This window comes from Lemur catta, chromosome 6 (assembly GCF_020740605.2).
Source record: "Lemur catta isolate mLemCat1 chromosome 6, mLemCat1.pri, whole genome shotgun sequence".
NCBI classification, from domain to species: domain Eukaryota; kingdom Metazoa; phylum Chordata; class Mammalia; order Primates; family Lemuridae; genus Lemur; species Lemur catta.
This window is the reverse complement of record NC_059133.1, coordinates 29,945,615-29,972,204: the sequence shown is the minus strand read 5'-3', so window position 1 is coordinate 29,972,204 and position 26,590 is coordinate 29,945,615.

Below are 26,590 nucleotides of genomic sequence, written 5' to 3'. Positions count from 1 at the left end.
TAAAATTTTTAGGGATGCAAGTACTCTTCTAACTGTGATTGTTAAGATCTTAGAATCTATATTTAGACCACCTGTTTTCCAATTCTAATACCATCAAGTATTATGTGCATTACTTAAGTCTTCTGGCCCTCAGTTCTTTACCTATAATTATCTCATAAAGGTATCTTGTCCAGAAGTATTATTAACGTGTAAATTATTCACCATGGAGATTCGTGTATAAGTGATCAACATGTACATTATTATTATGTCACTACTGTTATTATTTTTATCTTTTTGGAAATCATGACATCATGTCCTCAGTGGTGCTTGTCAATCAGTATTCAGCATTCACTGAAAAACCACTTACTAATTTGCCTTTTTTAACAGTGGGAAAAAATAGCCCTCAGAATTAATAGAATGCGGGACTGTGATATCAATCGGCTGATGTGCGGCACTTGATAAATATCTTCTGAATGAATGGATGAATTGTGAATTAATCACTACAAGTCAGGCAATCTTTGTTATCTACTCTTTGCTCATGCCAGAGATAAAAGTAAAGATTAAGAACTGGAACAGAACAAGCACAGGTAGCCAAGGGCCCACCTGGAGAGTCCTAGTTTGAGATTGCTGGCATGAAAATACTACTGACAAATCTTATTAGTGGACCTAATCTTTCTGTTGCATGTAAGTAACCTAAGAAGGTTTTACTCTTTAAAACTTCTAATTTGTGAACCCAAAGACATTTTTGTACTACAGTAACTCATCCAACGTAGAATAAATTTAGGTATAGAGAAGTTAAGTGACTGACCTGGAGCCACATAATGACTCAGTAACTCTACCAGAAATATAAAACCCTGGCATTCTAAATCCAAGTAACTTTCTAAGAATGTTCTTGATTAAATTCAGTGCTATTCAGATAAAATAATGCCATCAGGGAAAGAATATTTAAGACCCATATAAGCTGCATAAAAAAATAGAGTGTCAGAATATAGTGAACACATGGGTAAATGAGTCACACCACAAGAACATTTATATTAATTTATTAAATGTTTTCCCAGAGAACTGCATGAGTTGAAACACCTTAGAGAAAGACTTACACTCATAAAGTAACTTATGCATTTGATAGACTTATCGGATAAGTGTGTACCAATGGATCTCACACAGATGGCCATGTGCTATGCAAGTTACAGTTTAGCTCCAGGTTGCTTTTGGTCATCTTCCAGACCCTACTGGGGCTGCACTGCTTGGCTTTCTGGGAATCCTTTCTTCTGGGAATCCCCTCCACTTTTATGGTCAGCAGTTAGCATGCTGAGTTCTGATTAGCAGCACAGTACTCTTCCCTCCGGCTGTGCTGGTTATCTGAAGAGGGGCACTTGCTGCCCCCCTCTCCAGGAGAGCCTGAGGCCCCTCACTGTCTACACAATATAGTACTGCTACACATAGACAAAATAAAATTCAATGTGTAAGAAGTGGGTCTTTTCTGCGTAGTCCTTACCAACTTATAGTTCCAAATATTGTATGTTGCATCTTATAATATGCATCATAATATGAAATTGTAAACTTGAATTAGGAAAACCTTTTTTTTAAATTTCTTAAATAAATATTATGCATATTTGAAGTTTACAACATAATGTTATGGGATATATTTTATATACACACATATAGTTAAATGGTTATGATAGTGAAGTAAACTAACAGATCTATCATCTCTCATAGTTACTTTTTTTCAGAGAAGAATAGCTAAAATACACTTATTTAACAAAAAAATCCCTAAATCCAATAAAAATTTATTAACTATATTCCTTAAGTTGTACCTTAGATCTCTACAGTTCATCCTACATATTTGCAATCCCTTTTTATTTATAAAATTATTTTCCCATGCTTTGGGGAAATTTTAATAAAACACAAATTTTGCTATTTTGTATTGATTTTGAAAGAGAAATGCAGAAATGGAACTGATATTTAAAGGTAGAGAAAGAACATGAGTAAATCATCTATCAAAATGAAAAAAGAAACTTGTGAATGTAAAGACAATAGAGGCAATCAATAGATAATTTAAAATGGACAGAAAATAAAAAGGAAGGAATTACTAATTTCAACATTAAAAAAAAGGAAACTGAAGAGAACTGCCAAATATATTGATACCCTGCAGGCACTCTGTAGGGAGAGAAGCAGACTGCCCTGTCACTCTAGGCTCCAGCTCTCCCAACTTATTTGTCTGTTTACCAAATATCTTCTTAACTGGCTTTTCTATATTTTCTATAGGAAAAATGGTATGAAAATAGTGGTCGTTTGGCTCCCCTTCATTTAGGATAATCAGAAAGTCCCCACACACTTTCTATTTCTTCTTTTATTCTACTTCCCTCCTCCCTTGTTCTATATTTCTTCAGGCTCTATTTTGTTAAGTTAATGAGATTCTACCTTACTGGAAAGATTAATGCTTATGTTTTATAGTATCATAACCTAAAATGCTGTTGTCTATCTTATTAAGTGGAATATTCTAGTCCTAAATACCCTTTATAATCCATTATAAAATAACAGTATGTAAATAACAAAATAACAACATGCATTATGTATCTATAAAATTATGTAAAATGTTGCATACATATAAAATAACAATGTCCACGAATCCTATGAAGCAATATACACTAATGTTCACATCATCTCTGTCTCCCCTCTCTCTCCCTTGTTATATACTCATTTGTTTTTCTTTTTTTTGTTAGAGGATAAAACTAATTCAAGGCACAGCAGTCTCCCAGCACTCATTGAACACCCACCAAGCATCATGACTTCCTGCTGAGGGAGTTATAAATGGCGATAGGGTGTCTGTTTGCTACTGACAGGCTACTCCAGGAATGTGGTGACTAAAAAGATTTCTGCTATGATCCTTGCCTGTAGTAACCCTTTTCTCCTGCTCACTTTGGTGGTGTCTTTATCTCTTCAACGACTCTATTTGCCTTACAATCTGTATAACAATCTTTTATCCTATGTCTTTACTCAATTTTTAACACCTACAATGTAAACCATTGTGTGATGGTTCACAGCCTTTGACCTTGAAGTTTCGTTGACTTTAAAAGATGTGCAAACTAATAGAAGTCATAAAGAGACAGGACAAGAATAAAGAGATATTAAAAGTGTACTTTATGAACGTTCAAACTATCTAAAAGATTGTGTGATCACTTATGAGAATGTGCCAAGATATTTCTGTGTAAGGGCTGATTAAATGTGGAATGAGTAACTTCAGCATAGTAAGTTATTTCGTTTCACTTTTTAATGTTAAATTATTTTCTATTGAAACAGATGTGGGAATTTGAACAAATAGATTTCAAAGGTCCTAATTTGAAAATCTACAGTTTTTATATTTTAATCAGTAATAGTTAACAATAAGTAAAATAATATAGACAGATAGCTAAAGGAGAATTGGAAGTTTTCTGCATTGAGAACCGCAACGTGGAAGTTTCTGTGAAAAAGACTGTCTCAAGGATTGTAATAACTGATAAGCAGCAATAATATATGGTCATAATCTTCTTTTCTGGTTTACTGCTACCAGGATTCAATAAAAGTGGGGAGGAGGATGAGGTCTTGGAGGGAAGTTTCTCTTTTTTTTGTTTCTTTAATTTAACCTGGGATTTTTGTTTGTTTTGTTTTGTTTTGACTAAGTTGGGGAGTAGCTAGTTATCCCAAGCTAAAGAAGATAAAAGGTTTTTAAGTGAAGTCCATGGAGCAATCCAAAGCCAAGAAGGATTTTAACACTAAGGTAATAATCAGTTGAGAGAAATTAAAGTTATTTTTAAGTATATGAAGCAATAAGAAATAAAGCAAATGAAAATGAACATTTTTTATGTAATAGTGAACCCTTATGATTGTATTTCTTTAGATCTTACCATAATATTATGCATCAACTTTAAATATGCCAATTAACTTTTTCAATAAGCATCTATTTTTAATTTACATAGGGTGAGAAAATAAAAATACTAAGAATCACAAATCTTTTGAGATATAAATTAATTATAATCCAAATACCTAGAAGAATATATGCAACCATAGAAACACTATCCTTTCAAACCCAAAACTAAAAACAAATTATAAATACAATATATGCCAGGTTTTCTTGACTGTGTGTGTGTGTGTGTGTGTGTGTGTGTGTGTGTGTGTTTGAACTGAAGAATACTTGAGGCTTTTTGAAGCTAAAGCCACTATTGCTGAATGAAGAATACTGGGGAATTTGTGTTCTCAAGAGTTCTTAACCATTTAACCCTCCAGAAAATTTCCTAATATGAAATTTATCCTTTTACTAATGATGCGTCTCATATTTAAGAAAACTTTGAGTAATACTATGTTATACATACTTCTAGAATAACATTCGCAAACTCTTTTTTTTTTTAACATAAATGTTTTCATGGTATATTCAGTTCTAATCAGTAAATCTCCCTACAGTGGCTTCCTTTAACCAGAAATGTCTACAGAGTAAATTAATTTCACGTTTTCATAAATAGCTATAATGTTCATCATTCTATTTGAAGACATTCAGACAATAATACTGAAGTACATCTCAATATTAATATTAATTCATCCAGTGGTGTGATAAAAATTTATCTCAAAATCATAACGAGGAATGTGAAAGTTTTCTAGATAAGCTACTCAAAATATTTAGATAACTTAGACAAATCACCTTGATGAGCTGGAATTATTTGTATAATTAATTTCTAATTCCATTTCGCCTTACCATTTCCTGTGAGGCTTGACTGAATAGTATTGATAACAATTAATTTAATATCTTTCATTTAAAAATATTTAGTGATTTTTCCAATGAATAAAATTTAAATTTATTAGAACATAACCTACATTTTATTAATTTTACACCTATTGTCTGAAGAGCAAAATACTCTGAAAATAATTTCCTTTTAGAAAGTACTTTCTTCCCTGTGTGGATAGGCATTGTATGAAAAAAATTCAGTTGCTACCATAAAAAACAAGTTCTTTCTGCACTGCCTGTTTAGATCTATCACAAACTTTAATGAGTAAGTAACTGTCTCTATCTACTACATTTCTATCCAGCTCCATCTGCTTTCATTTTCCAAACAGCCTGGTGCAGAAAACAGAGATAAGCAGGTAATAAAATATTTGACTGAATCACTACCTCTAGGGTACCACCAAAATGAAAGACATCGTGGTGATATTGAACACCAGAGATTAAAATCTAGAATTGTTTATTTTCAAGGGTTCAAGTCTCAGCATTTTCTACCAAAAAGAAGAGCATTAATTAATGTAATTCGATAAGAAAGTATTTCTGACATCTAAATATAAATAATAAAATAGAAATTATAAGAATCTGTAACTGCAATTACAAATTGAAAGACACAGTATAGGTCCAGATGATTCTGATGAGTCCAGTAACAGCCAGAATGGGGCAAGTATGGTTAAAGAATATACCGATACCTACAGGTATTGGCAAAGGTTAACATTCACCAAATTCAAACAACCATGTAAACTAAAATAATAGTAACTTTTTAAGCAGGAAAAGATTGTGGCCTCCTATTTCTTTACTTGACACAGATAGAGAGCATTTCTAATAATGAACCATTTCCTAGAGATAGCATATTTGGTTTAATATGTGAAATTCATAGTATGGTACATAGTTTGCAAAATTGGATGTCACTTCTCTCTTCTCCGTAGACATGCCTCTTGGCATTGTGACTCTGCCACTCCTCCCCAAAAGAGTAAATCTGATACACCACTTGTTAAATCTGGAATGGCCTTATGACTTTCTTTGGCCAGCAGATGTGACCTCAAGAAGCCTTACATGCTTTCACTCTCTTTCCTGGAATACAGCCAAGCCTCCACAAGAATATTCCCAGTCTAGCCATTTGGATGATGAAAGATACTTGGCCTGATTACTCATGTTGCCTCAGCCAACAGCCAATCAAACACCAGGCTTGTGAGTGAAGTAGATTAGCCAGTCAGCTCAGTCAACCCACCAGCTGACCTCAGACACATAAGAGAGCCTAACTGAGATCAACCAAGCCTGACCTGTATCAGCAGAGCCATGTCCCTGATCCACAGACTTATGAATTATATTAGTAACTGTTGTTTTAAGCCTTTGAAAACTAGGGCTCATAGTTTGGCTTTCTGTTTTTGTAAATGAATTTTTATTAGAACACAGCATCACACATTGGCATATATAAAATATATCATCTGTGGCTACTTTCATGCTACAACGATAGAGTCAACTAGGTGCAATGGATACTTTATGACCTGCAAAGGCTGAAATAATTGCCATCTGGTCATTTACAGAAAAAGTTGAATGACCCCTATTTTAAGCTACTATATTCTGAGGTGGATTATTTAGCCAGGAATAGGTACACATGTATATCTAACAAAATATTTCCAGTAATGTTCACTCTTGTTAAATATAGTATCGCACCATGTTGTTATTTTTAACTTGTAAAAATTTCTATACTAATTTTTACAATTATTTTTAAACAAATATTTAATTATTTAATATCCAATATAAGCCATCACTGCACTAAATGCTAGTGATATAAAAATGCATAATCAGACAAAAATCCTTGAATTCATGTAGCTTAGAGGACATAAAGGAAGACTGAATACACACACATTACATATACAGACACATATAACTTGAAGTATTTAAAGTCACCATTTTGAAAGGAAAAAATAACCAAATGTTAATAATTTTCATATAATGAAAAGATGTGTTATTCCAGATGGTGATAGGTGCAATTGAGGTGGTATAGGGAGAAATGGAAAGCTAACAGAATTGCTCATATTTGAGCAAATACTTGAATAAAGTATAAGGAAACTTGTAGGTATTTAGGTGAAGAAAATCTTATGAAGAAGGAATGGGAAGTGTCTTGAAGTGGGAAAGGGCTCAAAAGCAGGATCTGTTCAAACAACAAGAAAAAGTCAAGGTCAGAGTGAGTAAGGAGAAATGTAGTAAATGCTGAGATCAAAGAGGTAATGAGGGAGTGATAGTACAATTATGCCGACCAATACATTCATTTCTAATGAGCACTTGGATACAGCTAGTCCAATATGAGATGTTATGTAATACATACCAGATTTTGAAGACTTAGTATGAAAAAAATAATGTTGAATGTATCAATGATTTTTATACTGATTATATATTGAAGTGATGTTTTATATGGGTCAAATAAAATGTATTAAAATTAATTTCACCTTTATTTTTATTTTTTTAAAAAATATGGCCACCAGAACATATAAAATTATACTTAAAGGTCACATAATATTTCCATCGTACTGTTCTGGTACAGAGTTTAATAGTCTAGTGTCAGGACTGTGGCTTTTAATCTGAGTGAGATAGCTCACCATTGAATAGTTTGTAATGAGGCAGTCACAGAAGCAGGAAGATCTGTTTTGGAAATGTTTCATTAATCTGAGTAGGAAAAGGCGGGGACTTGGAACACAATGAAAGTAACACGTAGAGGTGGTGAGAGGTGTTCATATTTTAGGATATATTTGAAGATAGAGCCAGCTGATGTTTGATGATATTTTTAATGTGGGTTGTGAAATAAAAAAAAATAAGAATGTATCTGTAGTTTAGATTCAGACAACCAAAAGCATATGGGTCAATAATAGAAACGAAAAGGGAGAGGACACAAAGTAGAGCAGATTTGGGGTAAGAAGGATGCAGGTTGGGATATGGTAAGGATGTAAATGTTGAGTAAAATTTTGAATAAGTAAATCTGTATTTCAGAAGTGAGATCAAGCTGTGGATTGTGTGTGTGTGTGTGTGTGTGTGTGAGTGTGAGTGACTAAGTAGCTTATAGAATCTTAAGCTCCTAGAGTAAATGAGTGGATGTGGAAGGAAGAAAAGAGGTCTAAAGGCAGACCTACAGAACACTCAACATTTAGAGTTCAAAGAAATGAGGAAGCACCAGTGAAAGGGATTGAGAAGAAGAGTCTAGTGAGGAAGGAGGAAAAATAGAAGTTAAAGGAAGCCAAGTAAGGAAAGAGTTTCAAGGAATTGGGAGTGATGGTCTGTGTCGAATATTTCAGAAGAAGACTGAAAATTAATCAAAGAATTTTGCAATATATAAGTCATATGCAATGATTTTGGTAAAAACAGCCTGGTTGAGTGTTAGGAATGGAATAGGTTAAGGACTGAAAAAGAGGAATAATGGAGATAGTGACTATTGATAACTCTCTCTGACAGTTTTGTTTCTAAGAAAAGCAGGGCCTTCAGTGGTAGACAAAATAGGATATAGAGTCAAGAAAGACTGCAAAATTTGTAAGTCACTGAATTTATTCCCAAACTCTAAAATAAACTTCTAAGTTTCTTCCATTTTTTAAAAAATTATAGACTTTATTTTTTGGAGAAGTTATATGTTTACAGAAAACTGAGTAGAAAGTGTGGAGTTTCCATATACCCTCCCACCTCCAACACCCCTTTACACCACATTTTCCCATATTATTAACCTCTGCATTAGTGTGAAATGATTGTTCCCATTGATGAACCAGTGTTTGTGCATTATTATTAAATAAAGACTGCAGTTTACATTAGGGTTAACTCTTTGTGTTGTGCATTATGTGGGTTTTGAAAAATGTATACTGATAATGTATCCACCATTAGAACATCATACAGAATAGTTTTAGTGCCCTAAAAAATCCCCTGTGCTCCCTGTGTTCATCTGTCCATAGCTTCTGCTAATCTGCTGGAAACCACTCATGTTTTTACTCTGTCCATAATTTTGCCTTTTTCAACATATCATATAGTTGGAATCATATGGTATGTAGCCTTTTAAGATTGGCTTCTTTTAATTAGCATCTAATGTTCCTCCATGTCTTTTTATTGCTTGATAGCTCATTTCCTTTTATCATCCATTATATAGATATACCTCAGTTCATTTATTCATCCACCTATTGAATAACATCAAGGTTGTTCCCAAGTTTTGGCAATTATGAATAAAGATGCTATAAACATTGTGTATGTGTTTTTGTGTAAACACAACTTTTCAATTCATTGAGATAAATGAAGAAGGAGCGCAATAGCTGAATCATACGACAGACTGTTTAGTTTTGTACCAAACGCCAAACTGTCTTGCAATATGGGTCTACCATTTGGTATTTCAACAAGCAATGAATGAAAGTTTTTGTTGCTACATATCATCACCAGCATTTGGTGCTGTCGATATTTTAGATTTTAGCCATTCAAATAGGCTAAAATCTCATTAATGTTTTAATTTGCAATTACTTGATGCATGTGATGTTGAGCATCTTTTCATATGCATATTTGTCATCTGTACATATGTAGATAATCTGCCCATCTTATAATTAGGTTATTGGTATTCCTATTGTTGAGTTTGAAGGGTTCTTGGTATAGTTTGGATTATATATTTGGATTATATCCTTTATCAGATATGTCTTTTGGAAATATTTTCTCTCCATCTGCGACTTGTCTTCTCATTTTCTTTTTTTATGTCTTTCATAAAGCAGACTTTTTCATTTTAACAAAGAACAACTATTTTTTTTCCTACATCATGATTTTGGTATTGTTATCTGAATAGTTATTGCCAAACTCAATGTCACCTACATTTTCTCATATTTTATACCTTATAAGTTTTATACATTTATATTTACATTTTGGTTTATAATTCATTTTGAATTAATTTTCATGAAAGATGTGAGGCCTATGTGTAGATTCATGTCTTTTCATGTGGTATCCAGGTGTCCCAGGACCTTTTTCCCTCTGAATTATCTTTGCTCCTTGTCAAAGAGTCAAAGATAATTGAATATGTCTGTGTCAGTCTAGTTCTTGGCTCTGCATTCTGTACCATTGATGATTTTGTCTATTCTTTTGGCAGTAAAACCTGTCTTGATTACTGTAAATTTATAGTAAGGCTTGTGGTTGGGTAGTGTCAATCTTCTGACTTTGTTCTTCAAAATTGTTAGTTATTATAGGGTTTTGCTTTCCTTATAAACTTTAGAGTTATAAAAGTTGCTGTTTCTCCTAATTACTTATTTTAACTTAAGAAAAAGTCATTTTCTCTTTTTGGTTCACAGAAATAAAATCTTTGAGAATAAATTTATAATAATTTTGTAATTAATAGTTTTGGAAAGGTACTCCTTTAATTCTAATGTGATTAATATGTATTGAAAAATAAAACACTATGTGTATTGTTCAGACAAAAGGAAATTTTTTCCATTTACACATAATTTGTCCAATTATTAATGTTGTAATTATATGAAAATAGTATGAATAAAAAAGAAAATGAAAAATATTATTAACAAAGATAAATATTTTTTGACAAAATTAGCTTATATACAAGAGAGGTTTTATGTCACATGCTATTGAAAATTAATTTTGAAATCTTTATTGAAAATAATATAAAAATATTAATGATAAGGGAAAATGAAACTGTAAACTTCAAAATATATTAAGACAAAGGCATCATGTATTATCAAGTTTTTATATAACTTCCTATATCCCATGGAAAACATTTAACCTCAGCATTTGAACAGACTAAATTTCCTGACAAACTGTTCAATCTAAGTTTCCATCATTTCTATTTTGAAAGAGGCTCATTAAAGCAGCTTGAACTAATAGCTCATTGGATAAGACAGAAAAATATTATAAACCATTATAATAATCTGACAGCAGGAAAGTTAGTAGAATCACTTCTTTAAAATTGTAAGTAATCAAATCTGGGGCTGTGCCCACACAAAAATGAAGGAAGCTTATCATCTTCAGTCATTCCAACCAACATTACAGTTTTCAGACTCAAAAATTAGAGATATTTAATTTGTTTCCTTAATTCACTCCCTGAAACATATAGCTTATCAGCTAAAATTTGCTGATATTTTCTTTAGCATACACATGGCTTTATCCATTTCTCTTCTTTGCAGATATGTAGAGAAAGAACATAGTATGTGGACTTGGAAGAATTAGAATTATATTCTTAATCCAGTATTCACAGGATACATGGACTTGGTTAAATTTTTCATCTCAGAGAACAGTGTCTTCAAATGAAAAATGAAAAATTAGATGCCTACCTCAGGAGAGTTGTTGTAAAAATCCAATTAGTTTAAGATAAGAAAAAGCTTAATAAATGGTAAACACAAGTATTGATATTTCACTCTTATATTTTCAACTCTGGTTGGCACCATCATTGTATTATGTATAAATTGCTATTTTTTCACAACCAATTTTGTCATATCTTACAAATAAAATAGTGATATTTTTCCTAAAGAAATAAAATACATAATGTGCCATCAATATTTACATATAAGCATAAAAAAAGACAAAAGGAGCTCTAAGTTAACAATCATCTCTGTGGCAGAAGTACATTTGATTTGCGTTTTCTTCTTTGTTGTTTTGATAGTTTCTATAAAATACCTGCAATGCATATACATCCAACTTATAAACATAAAAAATGCTCTACTTATTCTCTCATTAAAATGTATTTGAAAGGAATACTTACCCTTTTGAAATGCCTATCATTTTCCTAAAATGATATCTATGGTGAATCAAAATGCATAACTATTAAATAATCAATGGCCGTCTATTAATATTATATACATTTCCTTGATTGAGAATACTATGTAATATAACAGAGTTTTTGTCTTCATAATATGTAAAATAAATGTGTTATAGATTTAAATGAGGTAATAGAAGTTAATATATTACTACTACATATAGTTAACCTCTATGATATACAGCTTCTCATTTGATAGATACCTATAAAAACCATTCTACTTAATATACCCTTCAAAGAGTAAAATGTGTGTTTTATATATGGCCTGTGTTCGAGGCGTTATGCTACATGTTCAAAGGGTACCTTTGTTTAATAATATAGACTCAGTAACATGGAGATAAAAAACAGATTGTTGAACACTCTAATGGTGCCAGTCTATCTTGGCTATGATGGTCCTAATAGTGTCATCTGTCAGCAGCTCTTCCCTTTTCCTCTGCCTCTGAGTAAGCAGCATATAGAGTCAAGCCAAAAACTGAGATTCAATATTAGATACCATCTGTGTTGCCCATCTGATTTCAATACAAATTGTTCTCAAGTCAATCGTGGAACTGAGTGAAGAATTTGATTATGATTAGGGTGAAGAATGAAAAAGACACGAAGCTAGAAGATCAGCATCAAGCTTCCAGGCACAAAGGGGTGGTTTGCCCATTTTGCAAATTCCATTGTGAAAAAAGAGATTTTAGGCCTAGAAAATTTTAACAGGCACAGAGATAAAAAACACACAAATAAATGCACACACATGTACATTTGTACACTCAAACATTGTGTGGAAGAGATTTTATTTTTTTTTAATTACCTACCTGTTTCAAAAAGGAGTTCTTTACAATTTATTTAACAAACTATGCCAAGTTTATAATGCATATAATGAAAAAATGAGTGTATTTATGTGTGCATGTGCACACTTATTACTATTTCTCAAAATAGGAAAGCCTGCAGACAAGAATCAGTGTGTAGACCTGTGTCCTAGTGATAGACATCTGCTGTGTATGTGAGCCACTATTATCTATCTGCAAAGCAAAAAACTAGCCAGTAACTTAAGAATAGGTTTAAAAGTAGATAAATCACGTCATCCTTATTTATTTTAGTCATTCCTATGTTTTAATTGGCCATTCTTATCTTCAAGTTTTTCTTCTTTTTTTTTCTTCCCAACATATTTTGACCATTGTTCTCGATTCATGTTGGTTGATTAGAGGCAATAGCATGACACAGAGCAAGGTAAAGGTTTAAAAATTTAAAATATTACTGTATTTAAACATTAATTTATGCTTAACTGGTTTTATTTCTGTGAAAGGAGTAGAAGACACAGAAACATTTGCTTTTGAATGCCAATGAACCATATAATTTTAGAGTTTGGAAAATTATTTTCATAGGCATCTATTACCACATGAACTATATTATATACTTTGTACTATTACCAAAAATGTTGGAATTATTTGTGTGAGTTCCATAATGGTTTTAATCATTAATGCAGAAAGATGACAAGTATAGATATACTTCTATTAATTCCCCTCACCCATGACTGCCAATGTTTATGGATATAGATATTTTTATTTTATTAACAAAATGCATCAGATTTGAGTTAAATACTCAATTTTATATTGACAAGGAAATGATATATTAACTAATGTTAAAATGATCATAATATCTTATAAAAATGTAAGTTATTTATAAAGGTTGTTAAACGACATTTAACAAAACATCATTTTATTCAAAAGGAATTCAAAAGCAAATACTTTAGGAAATATTTGTTTTTGTTGTTTGCTTGCTTTTTATTTTTTTCCATAGTGGTATTTTTTAGTTACATACTAATTTATGGAGAAATGTCCTGTTTTTGAGGGAAAAGATCAATTATGGTAAATCCCAAGTGACACATGTGTCTTGCTAGGAAATTTTTTTAAATAAGCACATAGCATGATAAATGTACTGCAATGAATACGAAGATTCTCATGTTGAACAATATATTTTAAATGAAATGATCTAAAATAAGCATGACACTTTCAGAAAAAAACTATGTACAATCAATTCTCTCTATACGAGGATTGCTCCCATATTAGTAATGTAAAATTATGATTTTCATATTGCCATAATGCAAACCTGTTAAAAGTAAATTTGTGTACTTTAACCTCAAATGTGAACTCTGGGATTTCTTACCTTTGTCTTTAATATATTAATATAAAACCCCACATAAAGCACTTATCACAGTCTTGGCTCAAAATAGAACTCACTATAAAATCCTTTAAATGGCCTATTAAAAAAAAGAAAGAAAAATAAAGAAAAACAAAGAAGAAATGGTACTCACTAAATAATGACTGCTGTCATTATTTTTCAACTGATATATATTGCATCCAAGTCCATTTTTTCTAGTTTATATACACCAGCATCTTGAAGAGGAATTAAAAATGTATTCAAGAACATATATTAATTTCTTAGCATTAATTCCCATTTCCCACTGGTTTTTTTTTTTCATTTTTCAAAAACAAAAAATAACCTTTCCTTTCAAATAATTTATTTCTGCCACACTTATGAGAACCTCAAAACCTTCTTCTGATTTCCGGAGTCTAGACAAGGCCCTTAAACTGTATGTTACATATTTATTCATTTAACTGTGTTCTTCATGATTTCAAATACAACTTAAAAGATTGTGAAATAACACTAATAGGTAAAATTAAAATATAACCATTAAAAAACCTTGAACAGCAAAATCCAGTGGCATAAATAGACTGAAATTAATCTGTAAAATTAATGATTATATATTTGAATGAGTTGGATCACAAAAAAGTTTCTAAACTTTAGCAGTAAGCAAAGAGATGATTTGTCGTATGACTTACTGTGTTTGTGAGATAAAATTCAATCATGTGTTCAACAGATTCCATTTCTTCCTAACATTCAAGGTAGAAAGAAATATCTTTTGTGGGTGGCTACTCATAAAAAGGAAACATTGAAATCTGATGAATGTCTTCCACCATATTCTTAAAGTGAAAAAAGGAAGGTAAACTTTCCTCAATATGAATTGTCACAAAACTCCAAAGTGTAATGCAGGAAAAGCAATTTTATGAAACACCAAAATGATTTTTTTTTTAAAAATTTTTGACATGATCCAAAGACGTCTGTCTTATGGTTTCTGAATTCTCCAAATTAAAATAGACACACATTACATAAATAAAAAAGATATTTTAGGTCACATGATAGCATATTATTATAGTACTCTTCATAATTAGATCCAGGCATGAGCTTTCCAATGAGAAACAAAGTTGCTCTTGTTCCTCCTTTCTTCACTTTTACCATCTAAAAGAAAATATATTGCCCGCTTCTCCAAGTGAAATAAAGCACAACAAAGGAAATAAGAAAAGACAATTTGACTAAATAAATTTCAGAAAAATGTGAACTAAATTATAATCTTCTAAAATATCCTGGCCAGAATGAGCACCCCTTTTATTCCATGCTCCTAATAAATATAATAGATGTAAACTATAATGTATAATTTCTTATAGCCAAATAGTTACTTTTCCCCTATTTGTTTATAAAAATGCTCAGATAGGCATCAGGTAAAGTTATGTGAACAAAATTATTTTAGAAATGAGTACAGCCACTTATATACATAATAAAAATACTGGTAACATGATCAATATTATTTATAAGTATGATAGCCTATCAGTGAACAGCCTAATACCAATGCCCATGGCAAAAACCTTCACACAAGCTTGCCAGTTAGTAAAAAAAAAAGAAAATATTCTGGAATTGAATGAGAAACAGAAGGTAGGAGATTCCTCTTTGTTAATTTACTTTATTCTGAAAACAATTTAAGAGGTACATTATTTTTTCAAATGGATGGCAACTTTTATTTTTATAAAATTAAAGACTCAATACTGCAGCTTATATAGGTGAAATTGTAACCATAGCATCCACTTCTAATCCATATACAAATGGTTTCATTTATCACTAGAAATTTTTTCAAATGCCTATAATATAATCTGAGCAGTACATTTGCTCTGGTGATGTGGGGATGATTATGAGACCATAACATTATCTGGCCCCAGCGGGCCAATGCAAATAGAGAGAGAGAGATTGGTGGTCTGGGGGCAGAGAAAGAGAGAGAAAGGGAGAGAGATTGGTCTTGTCAATATGACAAGTATTATGTTTGCAGTATGATTGCAGTATGAATGAAATGTTGGAGGAATGCAGGGAAAGAGCTGTTAGTTCTGCCTGTGAGGGTATGAAAAAAAATGAGTAAAGAGACATGTTGAGGCTTGAAACTTGTAAAGGAATTTTTTACAAGTAGTATGAAAAGGGGAGGCATTTAGGCTTTATGGCAAAATATGTTTATTTTGCAGGTAAAGAAAAGATAAATAAATATTAAAGAGCTTAAAAGGTAAATTGCAACGAAATAAAGATAATTTCAAAGATTCAATAGAGAATAGTGTGTAACAAATACAGGACATTAGTTATCTACCTCAATGTAGGTAATGTAAAGTGGCAGTGTGTAGAGAACTTAAAAACAAATAATTGCTAAAATAATTAGTACATAATTGCTGCAGTTGCTTTTGAGTTTCCAAATATATGTAAGCTTCAAACTAGCACATATTGCTCATGCTTTAGTAAACTTTGTATTCTACCTGGAAGAATACATGCACTTCTTCAAGATTAAATTCACAGCAGTTCACAGTCATTCAAGCTTGCTTCAGGCAGAGTTTATGTCTCCAGCTCTTGTGGTACTTCATATTCCTGTGTTTAAATAATAGATTAGACATCATACAGTGATTATAGAGACAAGAAACAAAATTTGTCTTCATTTTTATTCTGAGACCACTCGGAGTTTTTACTTGTATTTAAAATTTAAAGCAGTGAGTGAAAACTATTGGTGTAATATTTTGCCTTGCTAAAGATATTTTAATAATATCTTTAAAATTAAAATTTATTTTTTGCTGTTTGTTAAAACTAAGAAAATAAAACTGTTTAAGTTGTACAATTTGCTATTTCCCTAAAATATATTGTTTACAGACATTCCAGGTTTATTAAAATTCACTTTCAAGTTACTATAAAATTAATATTGCTGACTGTTATGGAAAAATTTTAAGTATATATTTTCCCATTTAAAAATAAATTGAATTTAAGGAATTAAAGGGTTAGTCTTCTCTTTTTTGTACTATAGTTATTTTTTTATTTTTAAATTAATTTTTCTACTGGTAACCTATAAAAATAAAGTTGAAAAACAAAGTTTTCCCTAGTTGCATATCTTTTCTGGTCATTATTTTCAGTTCATTTCAATTATTACTGAATATAAATTTGCCATAATATGAAGAAATAGAAATTGGTCTACTTCAGTTGTCCAGTACACTGGATATACTCCATAGGAATTGGAAAATTTTTCTGTAAAGGGCTAGATATTAAATATCTTAGGGCTTATAAGCCATATTGTCTCCCTGACAATGACTCAGTCTGCAGTTGTAATTGAAACCAGCCACAGACAGTACACAAACAAATGGTTGTGACTACTTTCTAATAAAACTTTAATTAAAACAGACAGCAAACTGGATTTGGCCCTTTGGTCATAGTTGCTATACATTGTTCTAGAATATAAGTGACAGGCATGTACTAAAAAGGAAACACTTTGTAAAAAAGAAGAGGGAAATATCACTAAATACTTCAGCGCTTTTTCCAGAGAGTAATTCCATATTTTTTTTTTCTCAGAATAAGGAAAGTAGGCCGACCATATTCTCTTCTTTATGGTGTATTTCTCAATTTGGCCTTTAATCTTAATGATATGAAATATATATCAAGGTATCAATCCATATGTAATGATATAAAAATGCATTTATCTGTAACCTAATCTTAAATAAATTATATGACTGGTCAAAATCAAGTCACTATACTATGATAAAAGCTGAATTTATCCATCTAAACTTATTTATTTAAAATATATTCTCTATTTGCACATACCAAATAATTTAAAAGTCTGAAATAGACATAGAATCATTTTATAATAATCATTAATTTATAACACCTCTACTATGGCTATGAAAGTTGTTAGATTATATTTTGGAAAGGCAAGAGAAAGATGGGCAAGAAACCTAAAATTTGACAATGACATTTTTTTTTTTTATTAGCTTCACTTCCTCCCTTTGGAAAAATCATATTCACCATGAAATTTGCATTCACTTGCAAAACCATTGGGTTTCAAGTCCAAGCATGTTGCTTTCATTATTATCAGTTTTATTTCTTAGCAATATAAGTTTTATATCACCTTTGCTTATTTGTTGCTTACTCGTTGTATTACTTTCCAAATGACCAAAGTAAAATCACTCTTTTTTGAGTTTTATAGCACTAGTTCTAAAATTTGAAGCGTTTAAGTATCACTAACAGTGCTGTTTAAATGCATTGTTAGACTCCACACCCATAGATTCTGCTATAATATGTTTGGGCCAGGGATCAGAAATCTTATTTTTTTTTTTTTCATAAGCACAGTGGTCCACCTATCAAATCTAAGAAATATTTAACATGCAAAAAGCACTTAATTAATATTTTGAAATAGAAACAAAACAACAATCAAAAAAAAAGTATAATAAGCAAGGCAAATTAATACTAAAGAAAATAGTTCAGTTAAATGGATGAATAATTTTTAAAGGTGGGTAGTTTTGATTTGTTTGCTTAGGAAAACTGAAAAGTAGTTGCATAAAAAATGAGTTGTTTTTTGCTTCTTTGTTTTTTATTATTCTAGTTAATGCAGAAACAATGGAAGTAATATGTCAGTTTTATTTGTATTATGAATGCATATACTTGTTTACTTTGTGTAGATACAAAAATATCTGAATTTACTATGTTGACATTCAAAATAACTATTTCAAAACCTATACTTTAGTAAGCAACATATGCTAATTTTTCTCAGTATTTCCCTTACCTTATGCTTTAAAGAACTTTACGTATTTAGGAAGAGTTGACTTCTGATGAAGATTGAATTTACTGTGGTATCTCGGAAGTGAATATCTAAAAAAGAGTAGGTTGTCCTTGCCTGGTGAGTTTATTCTTTAACACTTTAGTTGTGAAACACTGAAGTCCACAGAAAAGATTAGGAAAAAATTTTAATACCTTTTACTATTTACTTCACTTCTAGAGGAAGAATAAAATGATATTAATAAATAGAAAGTATATTCAATCATTTTTCATCTCACACCAAATAAAGTTTATTACTGGGCTTTCACACCACAGACTTATAGAATTGTATCATCTCAATGGTCTTCTTGATTGAGAATAAATGCTTCATTAAATTTAAATATAGCCACCTAATAGCAATAGTAAAACCAGGGAGAATAATGACTGATGTTAAAGAAGCACACATATCACTCTTTGGAACATATTTAACTTATAGATGAAATGCAAAGTTTAATATTCACAATTGCATAATAAATGCAAAGGATTATGAAATGATGTGAAGATATAAACAAATCAAACAATGTGAGAGTAATTTTCAATGTAAATAGATCTTGTTGATTTTTCATATGGGAAGTATAGAAGTAAGATCCATGGAATAATGACTGTGGCAACTAGGTGGATAATGATGAACTTCATTGAGATGACTGATAAAGGAAGAGGAACAGGATATGGTTTTTAAGGGTGGTGTAGGACCAGTTCACTTTTTAATATATAGTGTGAGAGGTGTCTTGGAGGCCTCCAAGTGGAAATGCAGAGTAGGAAGTTAGCTGTATGTATCTGAAACTCAAAAATGTCTGTGCTGAATTAAAAAATGTGCAATGTCACCGATCATCATGGAAATAAAAATTAAAACTAGAATGAGCTATCACCTTACCCCTGTTAGAAGAGCTTTTATTAAAAAAAAAAACATCCAAAAACAATAGATACTGGTGTTGATTCAGAGAGAAAGGAACTTATATACTGTTATATACTGTATTTGGAGGGACTGCAAATTAGTACAATATTGATGGAAAAACAGTATGGAGAGTCCTCAAAGAACTAAAAGTAGACCTACCATTTCATCCAGCAATCCCACTACTGGGAGTAACCAAAGAAAAATAAGTCATTTTATCAAAAAGACAACTGTACTCAAATGTTTATTGCAGCAAAATTCACAACTACAAAGATGTGGAAACAACCCAAGTGCCCATCAATTCATGAGTGAATTAACAAAATGTGGTATATGTATACTGTGGAGTACTACTCATCCATAAAAAAGATGAATTAATGCCTTTTGCAAAAATTTGGATGAAATTGGAGACCAATATCTTTAGTGGAGCATCTAAAGAATGGAAAAACAAAAACCACATGTCCTCATTATTAAATTGGAACTAGCCGATGAACACACATGTGCACAGAGGGAAGTAAAAAACTCAGGAAATCAAGCAGGGGAGTGAGGGTAGGAAGGGATGGGTGAAAACCCACCTAATGGGTACAATGAATACCATTTGGGTGATGGACACCCTTGCAGCTGTCACTCAAGCATTACAAAAATGATCCATGTAACCAAAGACATTTATACCCCCTTAATATTTAAAAATAAAAATATATAAATACATCAATGAATGAAAATAAAAAAATATTTTAAAATGTCTGTGCTGGATATAACTCCTAAACTACTCTCCAGGCTTCAGACGCAAATAGCCAGTGCCTACTGGTTATGTCTTCTTGGATGTCACAAAATCATTAATAATTCAGTGAGTTCAAAATATGCCTTTACTTAAATCTAACTATAATGCATCATTCCCTATTTCTTTACTAAATGGCATTTTCAAACATCAAATTCTACAAGCCATAAATTTAAGCAATACTTTCCACAATGCCATCTTTATATGTAGGGGTTTCAAGAAATGCAAGGTCGTCTTGGAGAAGCCCCCCTTCCTTCTGCTGCCATGAGAGACCAATCTGTCAGGTTTGCCATCTAAATTCTTTTAAAATCCATCTGTTTTTCCCTCTTAACTCTCACTTTCCTAATGTAATTGCTTCCTAAATGGTCCCACATTTACTCTTTTTGCTTACATTGTATTTTCTTAATGAAATCCAGAGCTGTGTTTTAAAAATATGAATCCGGTCATGTAAACCATCTGCTTAAACATTTTGTAATAATGGCTCCCTTGTGATCTTAGAACAAAGGCCTAATTCTTAAGCTAGACTGAAAATGGGTATAATATATGTCTTCCTATGCCCTCATCTGTCTTGTTTCTCTCCTACCTTCTTTTCTTTCATCTCTAATGAGCAATTTTTCATTCAAAAACCCCATACTCATTTTCAAAGAAAAGTTGTGTGTGTGTGTGTGTGTGTGTGTTTATGTATCTCACTAGAGGTCTTTCAATGTGAGGTATTGAAATTGAATTGGGGTAACATCAGCAGAAAGAGAAATTATCAGAAACTATATGGGAGAGTGCACAGCACTGACAAGCCAGGGAAATAGCTACAGTAAAATTAAAGAAAGAGAGAGAGAGAAGATTTGAGTGGGATCAGTTTTAAAATTCCACGTCAGTAGACATACAACAATGAATGAACTCCAGTTTGCATTCTAATTTTATTATTTTATTCTATTAAAATTTTACATCTCAAGGAGAAAGCCCATGACTAGCCTAACTTAGATATACATACACAGTCCTTGACAAGGGAAAGGCAGGGAATCTTGATCAACAACAATCTAACACATTCCAGGAGAGAAGAGATAATCCTACAGTAGTAAATTAAGCTGTTAGTACAAAAGAATATACAATTTATGATAGACAGCCAAAATGTTAAAAGCCCTGTATACTGCCTCAGAATCTTTACTCTGCAGCTGCCACAACCTGCAATACTTTTAATCATTAACTAAGTTAACTTAATTCCTGCTTCTATAACTAATCACAGGCCAATACAATGTCCCCAAGGAAATACTTACCATATTAGGTCCAACTTTTCTACACTCACTTAGTGTAGTATATTTTTTCCCTAAATAATTATGATCACAGATTGTTAACAATTTATTTTTATGATTATTCAATTAAAGGACAATGAGAATTATCACTTTGCTCAGATGTTATCCCCTGTACTAAACACAATGCCTCTCATGAAGTGAATGTTCAACATACAATGGCTGAATAAATGAATAAGCATATAGATACTATTTGATACCATGAGAGTGAATGTGCATGTTAAATAATTTGTGTAGAATGAGCATAGTATGGGAACACTTCAGGAATGACCAATGGAATAGGAACCCAAAAGAACACTGAGTTCAGTAGAAGCAACCCAGGATTCTGCCCAGTCTCAGAAACCACAGGAAGAGTGCTTTAAGGAAAAAGTAGTCATGCTGCCATTTAAACCCTAGGCCATTTAATGTAGCTACAGCAGAATACCAGAGGCTGGGCAATTTACAAAGAAAAGATGTTTATATGGTTCACAATGCTGGTGACTGGCAGGTTCAAGACTGGGCAGTTGACTCTGGCACGGGCCTCATTCTGCTTCCACTCATGGTGGAAAGTGGAAGGGGAGCTGGTTTGTGCACAGAGATCACATGGTGAGAGAGGAAGCAAGAAAGAGAAACCAAGGAAGCCATACTCTTTCATTTAACAACTGCTCTGCCAAACTAATCCATTCCCGAGAGAGAGAAAGAGAGAGACCATACTCACTTCCAAGCGAGGGCATTAATCTATTCATGAGGGACCTGCTCCTATTCCCCACCTCCAACACTGCCACATTGAGGAACACATTTCAACATGAGTTTCGCAGGTAAAAAATAAATTTAAACTATAGCATCACAGCACACAGAACAATAAACAGACTAGGATTGATAAAAAGCCATTGGATTTAGCAAAAAGAAGGTTATTTATGACTTTGGAAATAAGTTTCAGAGAATAAATTGAGAAGGTGAAAACCCAGAAACAGAAATTGTTCATCACTTTCAAGATGCTTAGCATTGGATATCAGTTTCATGGATGCTGAAGTTTAATCATATTTTTCTCTCTTTAAGAAAATAACAGAAAATTACAAAGACAAAAATAAGCACAAAATCTTGGGAGGGGTCTGTGCATGTGAGCTACCCTTAAGCTTAAACTTCTTTAGCTTCATGGTCAATCTGCCTCTCACAGGTAAGACATGATGAATTTGGCACAGAGTGGAAAAGGGCTGCTCTAGCTGTGCCGTGGAGAATGGATTAGAGATGAAGTGTGGAGGTCAAGAAGTAAACAAAGTAAAAGAAAGCAATAAAAAATGAGGTTAAAACATATGAAAGGTAATGTCTATTTATGTTTTCAAAAATATTAAGGCTTTATTTTTTAGAGCAGTTATAAGTTCACCATAAAATTGGAGAAAGGTACAGAGATTTCCCATATGCATCCTGTTCCCACAAATAGATAGATTCCCCCATTATTAAAATATCCCTTGCTACAATTAATGAACCTACATTGACATCATAATCACCCAAAGACCATAGTTTACTTTAGGGTTCACACCTGATGATGTATAGCCTATGGATTTGCACAAACATATGACAACATGTTTGTGCCATTACAGTATCATACAGAGCATTTTCACTGCCCTAAAAATTCTCCATGTTCTGCCTATTCATCTCTCCAAGAACTCCCAAGCCCCAGAAATCAAGACCATTGGCCCATTTTTTAATCAGGTTGTTGGCTTTCTTATTGCCGAGTGTTTGACTACTTAGCTTTCTCCTCACAAAAATAGCCCAATTAGCCCCATAATGAGTTCCTTGTTTGCCAAAGGCAAATGAATATTTTCACTATTTCTCCAAAGGTAATAAATAAGTTTTACCTCATTTTAAATAATCAGATATTAAGTATAATTATTTTATGATATTCATTTGCCTAGAGTCTTACATAAACTGAGTTTAATACATTTCCTTGAGATAAACTTCAAAGTAATGCAGAAGGAATATGCATGTGATGTGAATTTTTTCTTAATCATATTTAACAGGGCTAAGGTTATTTAAAAGTAACATGGATGGTTTTCTTGTGATAGTTTAAAAACATGTATAATCCAATTGGATAAAAATGTTTCTTTGTACAGAATATCACTATCCACTCATGAATCTAATCATAGTTCTTTCCTAATATACCTTTCATAGATAATATGTAATTTCTTTTCCTCTAGATTTCAACATTTTATTCAAGGTGACTGAGTTAGCTTTAATTTTCTCATCTCTTAACTCTACCCATAGAGAATTTGTCTATTTCCATGAGAGTTTCCTTTGTGTCACCCTGTTATAGAGAGTTCAATGAATCCCATAAAAATACTACTAGTTTTCATTTCTTGTGCACCTACTAGTTCTGGAGCTCAGTTAAAACTTGAAGATCATTATTTTAAAATGCCATAGTGCATTTAATTACTGTCTTGCTGGCATAGAGTTTTTTATTATACTAGAGTTAATCATAGTTTTATTGTTTATAAAAAGTTCATTACTAAAGAATGTTTAATGGTTATCTGCTAGCATTTTAAAATGGCATAGTGGTAATCAGCCCTCAAAGGACTGTGTCTACCTAAGGTTAGCTGAAAAACACAGCAGCCTAATTAGCATCTCAAATCACCACCCTGCCATCTGTTATCTCTAGGCAAAGCAGAAGAAAATGTACATGTCTAGGAAATAAGGGCTTTGTGTGAGGAGTCCAGAGTTTTTTGGTTTTTTTTTTCATTTTTTTTCCCCACAGTATTTGCAGTGGTACTGATGGTGCCAAGAATGAAAAGAAGGTGTTTTTTTTTTTCTTTTCTGTTATCCTTCTATTGTTGAGAAGTGTATATGAAGAGAAGTGTCAAAGATAGCAAAACCGTGGAATCACAACACACACGTATCACTTCAGTTTGTTTTTAAGGATCAAAAATAGGATGAAAAATAGGTGGATAAACAGAACTTAACACCCTAGAGCTACTGATCTGACACCTTGTACTAACATAAACTCATTATAGAAATGACACATTTTCAAATAGGTAACATATTTTGTTACCAGATTTGAAAATTATGCAACTGTAATCTTACCAATAGCCACTATATTTATTTCTCACATTCAATTCAGTTTATACAAAAACAATCTCCTTTTAAGTGAACAGTGTAATGTTCTGACTTTTAGAAGAAATTTGTTTTGTTTTTAAACACGACATTACTCCTCTTTGTTCTTCAGGGATTCCCTAATATCAAAAAGAAACATAACCTTACATAACCTTCGTTATATTTACACTAACGAGGGAATGAGAATATAAATAAGGAAGAGGTATGTAAAATAGTTTATAAGGCTAAGAATATAATAAAACATAAATCTCTCTCACCATTTTTGTTTTTCTGGGCAGCCATTTTGAATACCAAAACCACTCATGAACATTCTATGATGCATGTCAAGAAAAGTACTATGATTCCATATTTTAAAAAAGGGCAATTTCAATTCCAATTTCTTTCAGGTATACCACAAATATAAACCATTCAATCAGTTAATAAAGTATTTTGGGTAATACAAAGATTCTCTTGTCCAATAAATTAAATTCATATACCCTGGAAATAATGTATTATTTTTGTAACTTAGAAGGGATCTTGTTCATATAGATTGTATAACAATAATATATGAAAATAGGTTAAAATTATAAGACTATAAAATAATGCACATGTGATAGTTTTATTCCAAATTTTAATATTGCACTGATGTAACGTTTTATATTTTTAGATTACTACTTTTATTTTATTGCTCTTCAGTAGGATTGTTAAGTCTGTCTCAATGTTCCCTGGTCCTCCATTCCCAATGTCAGAAATGAGTACTGGTACTGAGTTGAGCCGATGACAGAGTGATTACAAGTACAAAGCAGTCTCACACATAACAGCATTTACTGCAAAGGGAAGATATGTCTCAGAGGGAGAGAGGGGTCATTCTCAGTGAGTGGAGAAGAGCCCCAACTCTTAACACACACTGTGAGATATTACAAAAAGTTGAAGAAGCTAGTCATTAATTTCCATGTAAAAATCTATTTTCAAAAGAAATTTGGTAGAATAAAAATTCTCTCTTTGCAACTGGTATCTGTAGTACTGAACTTTTCTTTGGCCTTCATTATTATGTTACTTGGAAGTCATTTAAAATGCATTAACAGGGTTTGCTGGTGGTCTAAGGGAACCCAATAAATAATACCCCTCTTCCCAGACCAGATTCTGAACAACTTAAAAAACAAAAGAAAGAATAAAACTAGATGGTAGATCAAAATATCACCTAATTAATTAAAAAAGAAAAGTTTACACAAATTAGGAAAAGACACATTGTTCGGTAGCCATGGTAAAAAAATAACCATTGGAAGAGTTTCATGAAAACATTTTCCGACCCTTTCAATATTTCAATGATAATTCACATCAATGAAGTAGGTTTTGCAACCAGCCAGTCCACTGTTAGACACTCCCTTCTGAAAATCAGCCAGTCAGGAAAGGACTCTTTCCCAATATATCTTTCTATATGCCAGCCTATCTGCAACAGTCTCACCTATGTAACCCCTCCTAAAAATGGTATCAAGCCTGTAAGCCTTTGAAAATTCAATAATTCTAGAACTCTGTGCTGCCTCAAATGCCTCTAAGATCAGCAGTCTGGGCAATATATCTGTCCTTTACTATAATAACAAATGCATTCAATTTTCTCTTTTTTCATTCCTGGTGTTGAGTGGCAGTTTAATCACCTGTGATTGGCTTTTATTATTAAAAAAACATTATGTCCTGCTAACTGAACTGCATAAGCAGCCAGCAATCCCAATTTACGCATACTAGATTTGAGCAAGCCTCCCCACTTTGTGGGGCAAAGGCACCTGTCCAGATATGATTGACAGCAAAGTGGAGTAGAGAGCTAGTACTCCCACAAGCAGTTTGCACCAAAATAGAAAAAAGTTAGAAGTTGAATTGAGCATGCCCAGTTCATTTTTTCTAAATTTGCAAACCAGAGAAATCACTGCACTTTGCCTAAATCAGAATGCTTAAAGAGGCAGAAAAAGGCTAAGAATGAGTAATGTCTCCGGAGGAACAAACACTTAGAGGGCATAGGTAAAGCATTTGTCCTATAATGGGTTTTAAGTGATTACTTATCCAATATCAAATAGAAGAAAAAGTGCAACATTTTTTTAGGTTGTGGATGTCTATGTATTTCTTAAGTGGTATCCTA